This window comes from Tenrec ecaudatus, chromosome X, assembly GCF_050624435.1.
Source record: "Tenrec ecaudatus isolate mTenEca1 chromosome X, mTenEca1.hap1, whole genome shotgun sequence".
In the NCBI taxonomy this organism is placed as follows: domain Eukaryota; kingdom Metazoa; phylum Chordata; class Mammalia; order Afrosoricida; family Tenrecidae; genus Tenrec; species Tenrec ecaudatus.
Window position 1 is genome coordinate 115,608,338 of NC_134548.1, and position 12,616 is coordinate 115,620,953.

At 39.7% G+C, this 12,616-nt stretch overlaps 1 pseudogene; it reads right to left on the bottom strand.

Moving 5' to 3' along the window:
- Positions 1–592: 592 nt before the first annotated feature.
- LOC142433667 (glyceraldehyde-3-phosphate dehydrogenase-like) lies at positions 593–10,240 on the bottom strand (annotated as a pseudogene).
- Positions 10,241–12,616: the final 2,376 nt, after the last annotated feature.

The window sequence follows — 12,616 nt, forward strand, 5'->3', positions numbered from 1 at the left end:
AAATTATCATATGTTAAGCATAAACGTGGAAATGTCCCAAAATGACCTAGCTGGTAGCAAAGGAACATGGGCTTTGCCATGGAAGCTTTTTAGAGCTCAGAGACCCTTTGCAGCTCTTATGATTAGGTAAGCACCAATAGGTGTATGAAAGGACAAGCACTGGAAAAAATGTCTTTCTTAATATGTAACTTCCACAGAATTAAATTTTAACAGACTTGTAATGAAACACGATACTAGAAATTGCAATAAATGCCCTGCACATAAAGTTTATATTTGAATTATCATGGAAAATAAAAATAAAAATCCCTACATTTAAAATGATTATTCTCTTTTATCTAGATATTTAGTCACTGTACTATGCATTTTAAAATATTAAATTTTAGTAGTTAATGATTTTTGGTGGGGTACAGTGTACTTTATTGATGGTACATGACAAGGTGGGGCTCTCTAAGCCCCTCCCCTTCCTTCAAGTGGGCTGGATGGAACATTCTCAAGTTGTTGGGGGATTGAGTTGGGGGCAAAGAGCCCCCCAGCAGCTGAGGGCCTCTCTTCCTCTAGTGCTGTTGCTGGGGCTGCTGGTCCAGGGGGGCTCTTACTCTTTGGAGGCCGTGTGGACTATGAGGTCCACCACCCTGCTGCTGTAGCCAAATTCATTGTCATACCAGGAAATGAGCTTGACAAGGTGGTCGTTGAGGGCAATGCCAGCCCAGCATCAAAGGTGGAAGAGTTGGGGTCACTGTTGAAGTCATAGGAGACAACCTGGTCCTCAGTGTAGCCCAGAATGCCCTTTAGGGGACCATCGACGCCTGCTTCACCACCTTCTTGATGTCATCGTACTTGGCAGCTTTCTCCCGATGGCAGGTGAGATCCACGACGGACACATTGGGGGTGGGGACATGGAAGGCTATGCCAATCAGTTTCCCATTCAGCTCCGGGATAACCTTGCCCACAGCCTTGGCAGCACCAGTAGATGCAGGGATGATGTTCTGGGTAGGCCCACGGCTATCACACCAGTTTCCCAGAGGGGCCATCGTCGGTCTTTTGGGTGGCAGTGATGGCATAGACTGTGGTCATGAGTCCTTCCACTATGCCAGAATTGTCCTGGATGACCTTGGCCAGGGTGGCTAAGCAGTTGGCGGTGCAGGAGTCATTGCTGACAATCTTGATGGAGTTGTCATACTTCTCGGCCATCACAAACATAGGGGCATCGGCAGAAGGGGAAGAGATGATCACCCTTTTGGCACCGTCCCTCAGGTGAGCCACAGCCTTCTCCATGGTGGTGAAGACACCAGTGGCCTCTACAACATGCTCAGCACCGGCCCCACCCCACTTGATTTGGAAGATGGAGATGGCCTTCCCATTGATGATAAGCTTCCCATCCTCAGCCTTGACAGTGCCATTGAACTTGTCGTGGGTGGAATCATACTGGAACATGTAGACCATGTAGTTCAGATCAATGAAGTGGTCATTGATGGCAACAATATCCACTTTGCCAGAATTGAAAGAAGCCCTGGTGACTAGGCGCCCAATGAGGCCAAATCCGTTCACTCCGACCTTCACTATCGTGTCTCGGGGATGCGGCTGGGACTGCACGGGAATGGGAGAGGCAGCTGTCTGTTGCACGAGGAGGAGCAGAGAGCCTAGTTAATGATTTTTTTTTAATGAATGTGAAATATCCACATCACCTATCAAAAAAATAATATGGCTTATCATTGTAACAAAATTTAAAATACCAAGATAAATATATACTCATAGGTAAAGTATTATGAGTTTATTTATTGGTTAGATAAAAGGCATAAGAAAAATGAGGAATATGTGATTTGTTTTCATAGAAATAAGACTATCAGTAGGCACAAATACCAAAATTCACCAATGAATTTAATGAATAAGACTTGTGAAGCGTTGATTTTCCCTGTCCTCAATAATTAAAACATATATTCACAAATGATGGAAAAATAGAAAATCTTAGCACATAAAAAATAATGAAAAAGACATGGAATCATAGTTATTGTATGTATATGTAATATATTTATATAGTCATATAAATTTAAATAATTATGTGAATATACAACATGTTTTATATTAATTTACAATATCCTATTAAACCTTCCATTTAAAATATATATTTTTGTGTATATATATCTTACTTAAAAAAATAATTTTATTGGGGACTCTTACAATTCTTGTCACAATCCATATATACATTCACTGTGTCACACACATTTGTACATTTGTTGCCATCATCATTCTCAAAATATTTGCCTTCTACTTGAGCCGTCAATATCGCCTCCTCATTTCCCTCCCTCCATCCCCACTCCCCCCTCCCTTATGAACCCTTCATAATTCACAGATTATTATTTTGTCATATGTTATACTGTCCAATATCTCCCCTAGCCCACTTCTCTGTTCTCCATCCCCCAGGGAGGAGATTATAGGTAGATTCTTGTAATGGGTTCCCCCTTTCTACCCCACATTCCGCCCACGCTCCAGGCATCACCACTCTCACCATTGGTCCTGAGGGGTTCATCTGTCCTGGATTCCCTGTGTTTCCCAGTGTACATCCTCTGGTCTAGCCATATTTGTAAGGTAGAATTGGGATCATGATAGTGGGGTGGTGGGGGGTCAGTGGGGAGGAAGCATTTAAGAACTAGAGGAAAGTTATATGTTTCATTGTTGCTACCCTGCACCCTGACTGGCTCATCTCCTCCCCACAACCCTTCAGTAAGGGGGTGTCCAGTTGCCTTCCGATGGGCATTGAGTCTCCACTCTGCACTCACCTTCATTTACAATTATATGATTTTTTTGTTCTTCGATGCTTGATACAGGATCCCTTAGACACCTCGTGATCGCACAGGCAGGTGTGCTTCTTCCATATGGGCTTTGTTGCTTCTCATCTAGATGGCCACTTGTTTACCTTCAAGCCCGTAAGACCCCAGATGCTCTATCTTTTGATAGCCGGGCACCATCAGCATTCTTCACTACATTTGCTTATGCACACATTTGTCTTCAGTGATCATATTGGGAAGGTGGGCACCCACTGATATGATTTTTTGTTCTTTGATGTCTGATAGCTGGTCCCGTCTATACCTCGTGATCACACAGGCTGGTTTGCTTCTTCCACGTGGGCTTTGATGCTTCTCTGCTAGATGGCCGCTTGTTTATATGCAAGCCTTTAAGACCCCAGATGCAATGTCTTTTGATAGCTGGGCACCATCAGCTTTCTTCACCACATTTGCTAATGCACACATTTGTCTTCAGTGATCGTGGTGGGAAAGTGTGCATCTATCAATACCCTTTGTCACCTAGTTTTCCTCTATTTCTTTTTACTTTCTCTTGCCCGACTATCATGCTCAGCCTTTATTTGGGTTTCAGTAATTTCTCTTGGTTACATTGCCTTTGCTGAATCCCTACCAGGTCTCCCACACCCTATCCTTGCCACTAATTTTAGGTCCCTTGTTGTTGCCTTGTCCCTGGGTTCATCAACACTACCTTCTTTCCCCTGCCTCCCCTTTTCCATGTCCCCCGTAACCATTGGGCCCATTGTTTTCTCCTCCAGACTGTTCATCCAGCCCATGAAATGGATTTATAAAAAATATCTCATGCAAACAATAAGCATAAAACTCTTACAAGAGTATTTAATATAAGAAAAATGCATTCAATGTAAGTGCCATAAAAATTCTAAATGGACCAAGGGCAATGTATCCGATAGAAATTACTGAAACCCAAATGAAGGCTGAGCATGATAGTGGGGAAAGAGGACAGTAAAAGGAAATAGAGGAAAGAACTAGGAGTCAAAAGGCATTTATATAAGTCTAAATACAGGCATGTACATATGTAAATATATTTATATATGATGGGGAAATAGATCTACATGCATATATTTATAGGTTTATTATAAAGGTAGCAGATGGACATTAAGTCTCCACTCAAGTACTCCCTCAATTCAAGAACACTTTGTTCTGTTAAATTGGCATTCCATGATGCTCACCTTCCCAACATGATCGCTAAAGACAAATGTGTGCATAAGCAAATGTGGTGAAGAAAGCTGATGGTGCCCAGTTACCACAAGATATAGTATCTGGGGTCTTAAAAGCTTGAAGGTAAACAAGTGGCCATCTAGCTCAGAAGCAACAAAACCCACATAGAAGAAGAACACCAACCTGTGTGACCACAAAGTGTCCAAGGGATCAGGTATCAGGTATCAAAGAAGGAAAAATCATACCATTGTGAAAGACAAGGAGTGCAGATTGGGGTCCCAAAGCCCATTAGTAGGCAACTGGATGTCCCCTTACAGAAGGGTCGGGGGTGGCAGATGAGCTAGTCAGGGTAAAGTGTAGCATTGATGAAATGTACAACTTTCCTCTAGTTCTTAAATGCTTCTTCCCCCCATCTCTCCCATTATTATGATCACAATTCTACCTTACAAATCTAGCTAGACCAGAGGGTGTACACTGGTACAGATAGGAACAGATATATATTTTTTGTTGTTAGATTCTTTTTGGATAGATGATTTCTGAAGATATCCCCCAAGTGAATAGCTATTCTTTTTACTTTTGTGGGGTAAAGGCTTGATTAAAAATGTTCATTTTTATGAGGTCCCATTTATTTTTATTGTCTTTTGCTGTTGGTGCTTTTGTTATTATAGTTGTTCATTCACTGATAGAAGTTAGGCCCACAGTGTTGTCCTTTCATGCTTCTTGAAGAATCTTATTTAGTTTGTAACTTACCATATGTACATTTTATTTTATACCTAAAATTATTTACTTTTGGTAGGTATTTTAATTTTCACTGTTTCTTCTTGAAATGTTTCAGTTCCCAGGAGCAAGGAAACAAGTTATCTAAAATTGATGGTGAGTAGAAAGTAGAATGCATAGTGGGGCTTGATCAAGGGCCATGTAGCCAAGAGGAATTACTGAAACCCTAATGAAGGCTGAACATGATAGTGGGAAAAGTGAAAGTGGGAAAAGAGGAAAGTAAAAGGAAATAGAGAAAAGAACTAGGAAGCAAAGGACATTTATAGAGGTCTGAATACAGCCTGTACATATGTAAATATATTTATATATAATGATAGAGAAATAGATCTGTGTACATATGTTAAGTGTTAAGGTAGCAGACGGACATTGGGCCTCTACTCAAGTACTCCCTCAACAAAAGAACACTTTGTTCTAATAACCCGGCATTCTGTGACATTCACCTTCCCTACATGATCATTCACTGAAGACACAATGGGTACATAAGGAAATGTGTTGAAGAAACCTGATGGTGCCCAACTATCAAAAGATGATAGATCATCTGGGGTCTTAAATGCCTGAAGATAATCAAGAGGCCACCTAGCTTAGAAGTGACAAAACCCACACGGAAAAAGCACACTAACCTCTGTGTTCATGAGGTGTCAATGGAATCAGGTATCAGGCATCAAAGACCCACAACAAAAAGTCATATGGATGTGAATGAGGGGGAGGGCAGAGTTGGAGACCCAAAGCCCATCTGTAGACAATTGGATATGTGCTCACAGAGGGGTCAAAAGAAAGAGATGAACCAGTCAGGGGTGCACTATAGCACTGGTGAAACACAACTTTCTTCTAGTTCTTTAATGCTTCCTTTCCCCCCCACTCCCTCCCCCCACTATCATAACCCTAATTCTACCTTATAAATCAGGCTAGACCACAGCATTCACACTGGTACAGATCAGTGCTTGAAACACAGGGAATCCAGGACAGATAAACCCCTCAGGACCAATTATGAGAGTAACAATACCAGGAGCATAAGGGTAAGGTGTGGGGAGAAAGGGGAAAGCAATCACAACGATCTACATGTAACCTCCTCCCACAGAAGGGACAACAGAAAAGTGGATGAAGGGAGACAGCAGTTGGTGTAAGGCATGAAAAAACAACAACAAGAATTTATAAATTATCAAGGGTTCATGAGGTGGGGAGGATAAGGGAGGGATGGGGAAAAATGAGGAGCTGATATAAGGGCTCACGGAGAAAGAAAGAAAATTGAAAATGATGATGGCAACATATGTTCAAATGTGCTGGACACAATGGATGATTGGATGGATTGCAATAAGAGCTGTAAGAGAGCCAAATAAAGTGATTTTTTAAAAAAATAACTTGTTCATTTAATCTTGTTGTTAGGTATTATAAAGTTGGCTGCAGCAGGTAGTGTCTCTATGTACAACAGAATAAAATACTGCTTGGTCCTGCTCTATCCTCACAATAATTATGTTTGGGTCCATTGTTGCAGCCTCTGTATCAATCTATCTCTTTCATGGTCTTCCTCTTTTTCACAGACTCTCCACTTTACCATGTATTAAGTCCTTTTCCCAGGGACAGGTCCCATCTGATAATGAGTCCAAAGTACATTGGGCAAAATCTCACCATCCTCCTTTCTAAGGAGCATTCTGGCTGTGCTTCTTCTGAGACAAAGTTGTTTGTTCTGGCAGTTCACATTACTTTCAATGTTTTTCACCAGTCCCACAATTCAAGTGCATAGACCCTTTTTTTATTCATTGTCTGGCTTTCACACGCATACAGAGTTATTGAAAACACCATAGCTGTGTCAGGCACATCTTAGTTTTAATAATGACATCCTTGCCCTTCAATGCAGATTTGCTCAATGTAATATGCATTTGATTTTTTGACTGCTGCTTTCATAAGCATTGATTGTTAACTAAAGCATAATGGAATCCTTGACATCTTCAATTTTTTCTCCATCATGATGTTTTCTCTTGATTCACTTATGAGGATTTGGATTTCCTTTACACTAAGTTTTAATCCATACTGAAAGCTACAGTCTTTGACCTTCACTGCCAAGTGCTAACATCCTCCTCACTTTCAGCAAACAAAGTTATGCCATCTGCATATCACTGATTGTTAATAAGTTTTCCTCCAATCGTGATACCTTGTTGGTCTTTCTATAGTTCAGGATCTTAGATGATTTGCTCAATGCAGAGTTTGAACACATATGGTGAAAGGATACAACCCTGACATGCAACTTTCCTGATTTCAAACCACGCAGGGCTTCCTTCGTCTGTATGAATGATTGCCTCTTGGTTAATGTTCAGGTGCTGTATGAACACAATGTTCTGTAATTTCCAATCTTTTCAGTGGTGTTATACACAGCTTAGTATGATATATAGAGTCAAATATCTTTGCATAGTTAATAAAACACAAGCAAACATCTTTCTTGTATTCTTTGCTTCCAGCTAAGATCCATCTGACATGAGCAGGGATATCTCTTGGACCAGGTCCTCTTCTGAATGCAGCTTGAGGTTTTAGCATCTCCTGTTGAATTACTTGTATATGAAAATAATGATATAACCACTTTTATAATAATATTGTTAGGCATTTTGTAACTTTAATCCAACAAACCTGGTAATATATTGTTTAATTATTTCATTACCATCTGTCATCCTTGGCTTAGTGCATGATAGATTGCTTTCACTTGCCTTTTTGGTATAGATATGGGCAAATATACTGCACATATATTACATTTTATGTTACTGTTGTTAAATATATGATTTACCCTTTATTCTACTTCCACGTTGGAGCCAGGGTGGTAGCAAATTGAAGCCCAGTCCGCTGTGACGCCAGCAGAGGTGGCCAGGATGTTCTTTGGTGTCAGCAATGGTGGCCAGGAAGTTGGCTGCGTAAAGATTGGGTTCTTTGCAGACATTGTGCCTTAAAAAGCAGAGAACTTTAGGCAATTCTGCACAGGATAATTCAGCAAAGATGGGGTTCCAAGAGGATTAAAAGGAAGCACTTTCTACAGGCCATCAAGGATCCAGGGTGGAGACTGTAAATGGAGATGGTCCTAGATTTTCAGTAATTCCTGAGGACCATATGCAGATGAAAATTTTAAACTCAGACACTCAGCTCCATGCACCCAATCCCCAAGTCATTTTTGACCTGCATAGTCTCGGTCCTACCAGCACTTCCACTGTGCTTTGGCATCATCACAAACAGTGGTCTCAGTACAAATGGCTGTTTTAAATGTGATTGACTGGATAGGAAGCAAGTGGTTTTTGGAAAAAAATCATTGGTGGAATTCTAGCGATGAGAAAAATTGAGAGTTGTCTCAACAAGCCCTAAGAATAAATCCAAACTGCCTGTGGTGATCTCACAGTGTGGGGAGATGCAAATGGAATTAGGCTTCCCTTTTTCCTTGGCGATGTTCTTGGATAAATCATCTGGATTGGCCCCTGGATTAGCCTCCCTGTCTGTGGCTTCTGCAGTTGCTCAAGAGACCTTGGAACTATTATACATGCAGGACCAAAATGATCAGTTTTTTTAATTTTCAGTTGTTGATAAACTTTTAATATGCATCATATATATGTAATTCATATATTACATCATTATGTGTTACTTCTGTAGTTTTTGTTGGTTATAATCAACTGATTTCCACTCATCCAAAGCCCATATAGTACATATTATAACTATTTCCTAGGATTTGAAGGCTATGATATTTCAATAGAAGGTCATTGAAAATGAGGAAGGCTGTCAAAGAGATGGACTGACAAGTGGCTACACCACTGGACTCAAATGTGACCACCATTGTGAGGGTGGTACAGGATCAGGCAGTGTCTCCTTCTGTTGTCTGTAAGGTCACTATGAATCACAACCAACTTGACACCACTACCAACATGACAATTGGAAGCAGGTCACGCTGGATTTCCTAATCGATCCAATAATATACTTTACAAATACTATTTTATATAATTTCTTTCTAAGAGAGCTAAAAGAATAATAAATATAAACAATATTGTCTTAAAATTTGACAATTACATTTACCATACTTTGTTGTTGTTATTAGGTGCCATGAAGTTGATTCCAACACATACCAATCTTGTATTTATTTATTTATTTATTTTGTTAATTGGAACTGAATAATACAAAATCCTATCATTCCATAGTCCAATCACGTCAAACAATATTATACAATTGCTTCCACAATCAATTTCCAAACATTCTTTTCCTTCCTGAACTCTTTGTCTTCATCTCTTTTTTTCCTACCCCCAAAAGACCCATATTCTACTTGCTTTCCCTGTAAGTTCATCAGTCCTGGGCTTCATATATAGAAAACCAGAAAAACATATAACACAACCTCAAGAGGGCATCCCCCAAAGACATGGCATCTCTGAGATACGCCCTAATTTGAGCAAACAAAAACTAAAAAAAAAAAATGAAACACTGCCTGGTCTTCTGCCATCCTTACAATTGTTTCTCTGTTTGACTCTACTGTTTCAGCCACTTTGTCAGTCCATCTCATTGCGGCCCTTCCTCTTTCACAGCCCTTCTACTTTACCAAACATGATGTCCTCAATGCTAACACAAAGTATTCTAAGAATCACGTTCCTAGATTTTTAATTCTCTCACTGTTATACTTCCCTTTCCTATACATATAAACTTTGCTATAATTTTGAAGAATGTAATTACAACTATAATTATATTTTCACTTCCTCTGAAGTTAAATGCATTTCTAATATCATGTTATTAATATGTGGGAATTCATACTATTCAAGATAAAACAGAAAGGTCATTTGGAATAGTGGGAAAGAGGCCCTGGTGCTACTGTGGGTTAGTTCTTAGGCTGTAACCACAAGCGTCGCAGGTTAAACCGCCAGTAACTGGTGTGCAGGTAGACACAGCTGACTTCTTTGTGTTGCCCTATTACCACAAGGCAGGAGACACACATGCCTCCATGGTGCATCCTTCATTAGTTATTCTGACACCAACCAATCCTCCCAGCCACTCTCCATCTCTGTACTGTGTTTGATCATTCATTGAGATGGTCACATGGGACTCGCAGAGAATACAATTAAAAGGGCTTCTTAGGGAAGTCAACAGGTTACCCAAAGCAGGATCACCAAACAGGTAGGACACTGGTCTCCTCAGTCAGTAGCCAAGTCTCTTCTTCCAGTTCTCAGTCTCTCAGCCATGTGTTAAACAAGTCTCTCTCCGGGCCTCAGCGTCTTAGCCACATGCTCCCTTGGCTTTTGCTTCCAAGGGGCATGAAGCCGGCCAGCTTGTTGCTCTTTTCCTGTCTGGGGTCAGATTGAGAAGTTACCCCCCATTCTCAGTGCTGCTGCACCAAGTCTCCGTGCCAAAGTCCAGTGCATCTGCTCTCCAGTGAGAGACCATGGACAGGCTTTCTCAAGGTCCTCCAGACTCTGCTGCTGTTGCAAAGATGGCTCACGCTTATTCACATCAGGGAGAAGCGGTAATGAAAAGTGATCCATCTTCTCTGTTAGTGTTGTTACACATGCCCTAATTGCATAGTCCCAGCCAATCATTTGGTGGGATTTAACAGAGACTTGGATAGAAAAGGCATATTAAGAAACATCATACCACCACAAAACCTGCCGGCCACTCTGAGGGAAAAAGATAAGGGTGACCACATCCGTAAAGATTTATGGTCTTGAAAATCATAAATATGGGATCACTATGAATTAGAATGGACTCACTGGCAGTAGGTTTTGTTTGTGTAGAGTAGTATAACATTCACTAGATTGGACTTTAGGTGACCAGCCATAATTTTGTTAAACAGGTTGATGTCAGATTTAGCCACGTACCCTCTGAACTACAATTTTCTCTTATGAAAAAATATCATTCTGGGGTAGATAAAATGAGATATGCTGAGCACTTACAGTTTTAATCCTATACAAAATTACAATGTTTTTTTATTTGTGTAGCCCTTAAAAATGAATTCAAAAGCTTCAAGTAGGCCTGACACCTAAGATATCCCAGTGACCTTCCCCTCACCTAACCTCTAACAGGCACATGCTCAGAAACCAAAGACATAGAACAAAGACTTTGGAGACAAATCTACAATGTACTGAAGCCCAAAGCTCAGATCAAGTCCTGCTTCTGTAATTACCCCACAACCATCTGTTGTCACAATCCAGGCCCATATTCAGACCTGTTATACATTTACAGTAAATGATAAAAAAATGTACAGCCTTTAAGTTGAATTACCATTAAGATCCCATCTCCCCCATAATGTGAGCATTTTAATTGAAAACCTTGTACAATCATGAATAATAGATGAAGTAAATTAGACAAAATGTGAGTTTTATTGGGATACTAACTTTATTAAATATATCCACCATCATGGATTTCTATCAATTTATATAAAGCACTTTGTGATTATAAAAAAACCTGGGCTCATTACGTATTTCCATTGTCATTCTTGATAAGAAAAAAATGATTTATTCTCTGATGATCATGAAAGGAGAGCAAGCTCACCAATTTTTGATACAATCATTTGCAGAAATTAACTGCTAGGTAAGTGTATACAGTGATACTTAGAAAATTAGAATGTTATTATCTTATATTTTAGTTATCTAAAATGTATCACGGCTTATTGAGGTGATTCTTTTACATTATGATATCTACAGTTAAAAAAATTACATCGTGCCTCCTAGTCTCCTCAGATCATTAAGAATACATTGTGTAAACAGCTGCTTAGAAAAACATTTCTCTTTATAAAATTGAAGATAACCTGGAATCTGAAAACTCACTGCTAATTTTGCTTGGAAGCAATTCACGAGAACTTTCTTCCTTTTCCAGTGTCTGGTTTGATTGCTGTGGTTCCTCTTAGGTCAATACATTCTCATTTTGTTTTTAATTAAGGTGAGATAAAGGGAAGTTTGATTATACATTCAAAAGTAAACTTGTGAACAGAAGGAGAAAAGATGTTTTTGCCTTTTGCTTCGAAGTAGTCGTTGCTACATGCTGTTAATTCCGACTCATAGTGATGCTATGTACAACAGAATGAAACAGTCTCTGGTCCTGTGTCATAAAAAAGCATTTCTATATTGGAGCTCATTGATATAGACACTATGTCAATTCTTCTGTTGAAGGTCTACCTCTGCCAAGCATGATGTCATTCTCCAGAGACTGGTCCTTCCAGTCAAAAGTAGGTAAGATGAAGTCTCACCATCCTTGCTTCCAAGGACCATTCTGGCTGTACTTCTTCCGACCCCATCAAACCAAATAGAATAACTTGCTATTGAGAGGGCTTCAACTCACAGAAACCCTATAGGACAGGGTAAAACCACCCCTGTTGGCGTCTGAGATAGTAAATATTTACAGGAACAAAAGCTTAATCTTTCCCTCCTTCCAACACTAAGTACAAATAAGTTTTCACTAATAGATTATTGATAAGTATATTCTATTAAAATATTAATAAAAAGTATAATAACATTGTGGACTATATTTTGATAGTTGCTGCCACTTCATGTTCATGAATTTAACTTCTAAATATGTGGTAGTTACATAATTAGCTTTTTTAATAAATCACTTTACTGGGGGCTCTTACAACTCTTAAAACAATTCTTACATCAATTGCAGCAGGCAATTGTACATATGTTGCCATCATAATTTTCAAAACATTTTCTTTCTGCTTGACCCCTTGGTATCAGCACCACTTTTTTTGTCCTCCTTCCCCATCCCCTTCATGAGCCCTTGAAAATTATAAATTATTAGTATTTTCATATCCTGCACTGTCCATTGTTTCCTTTCACCCATGTTTCTGTTGTTCATCCCCTCAGGAAGGGGGAGGAGGTGTTATATGTTGATCATTGCTATTGGTTCCCCCTTTCTCTCCCTTCTCC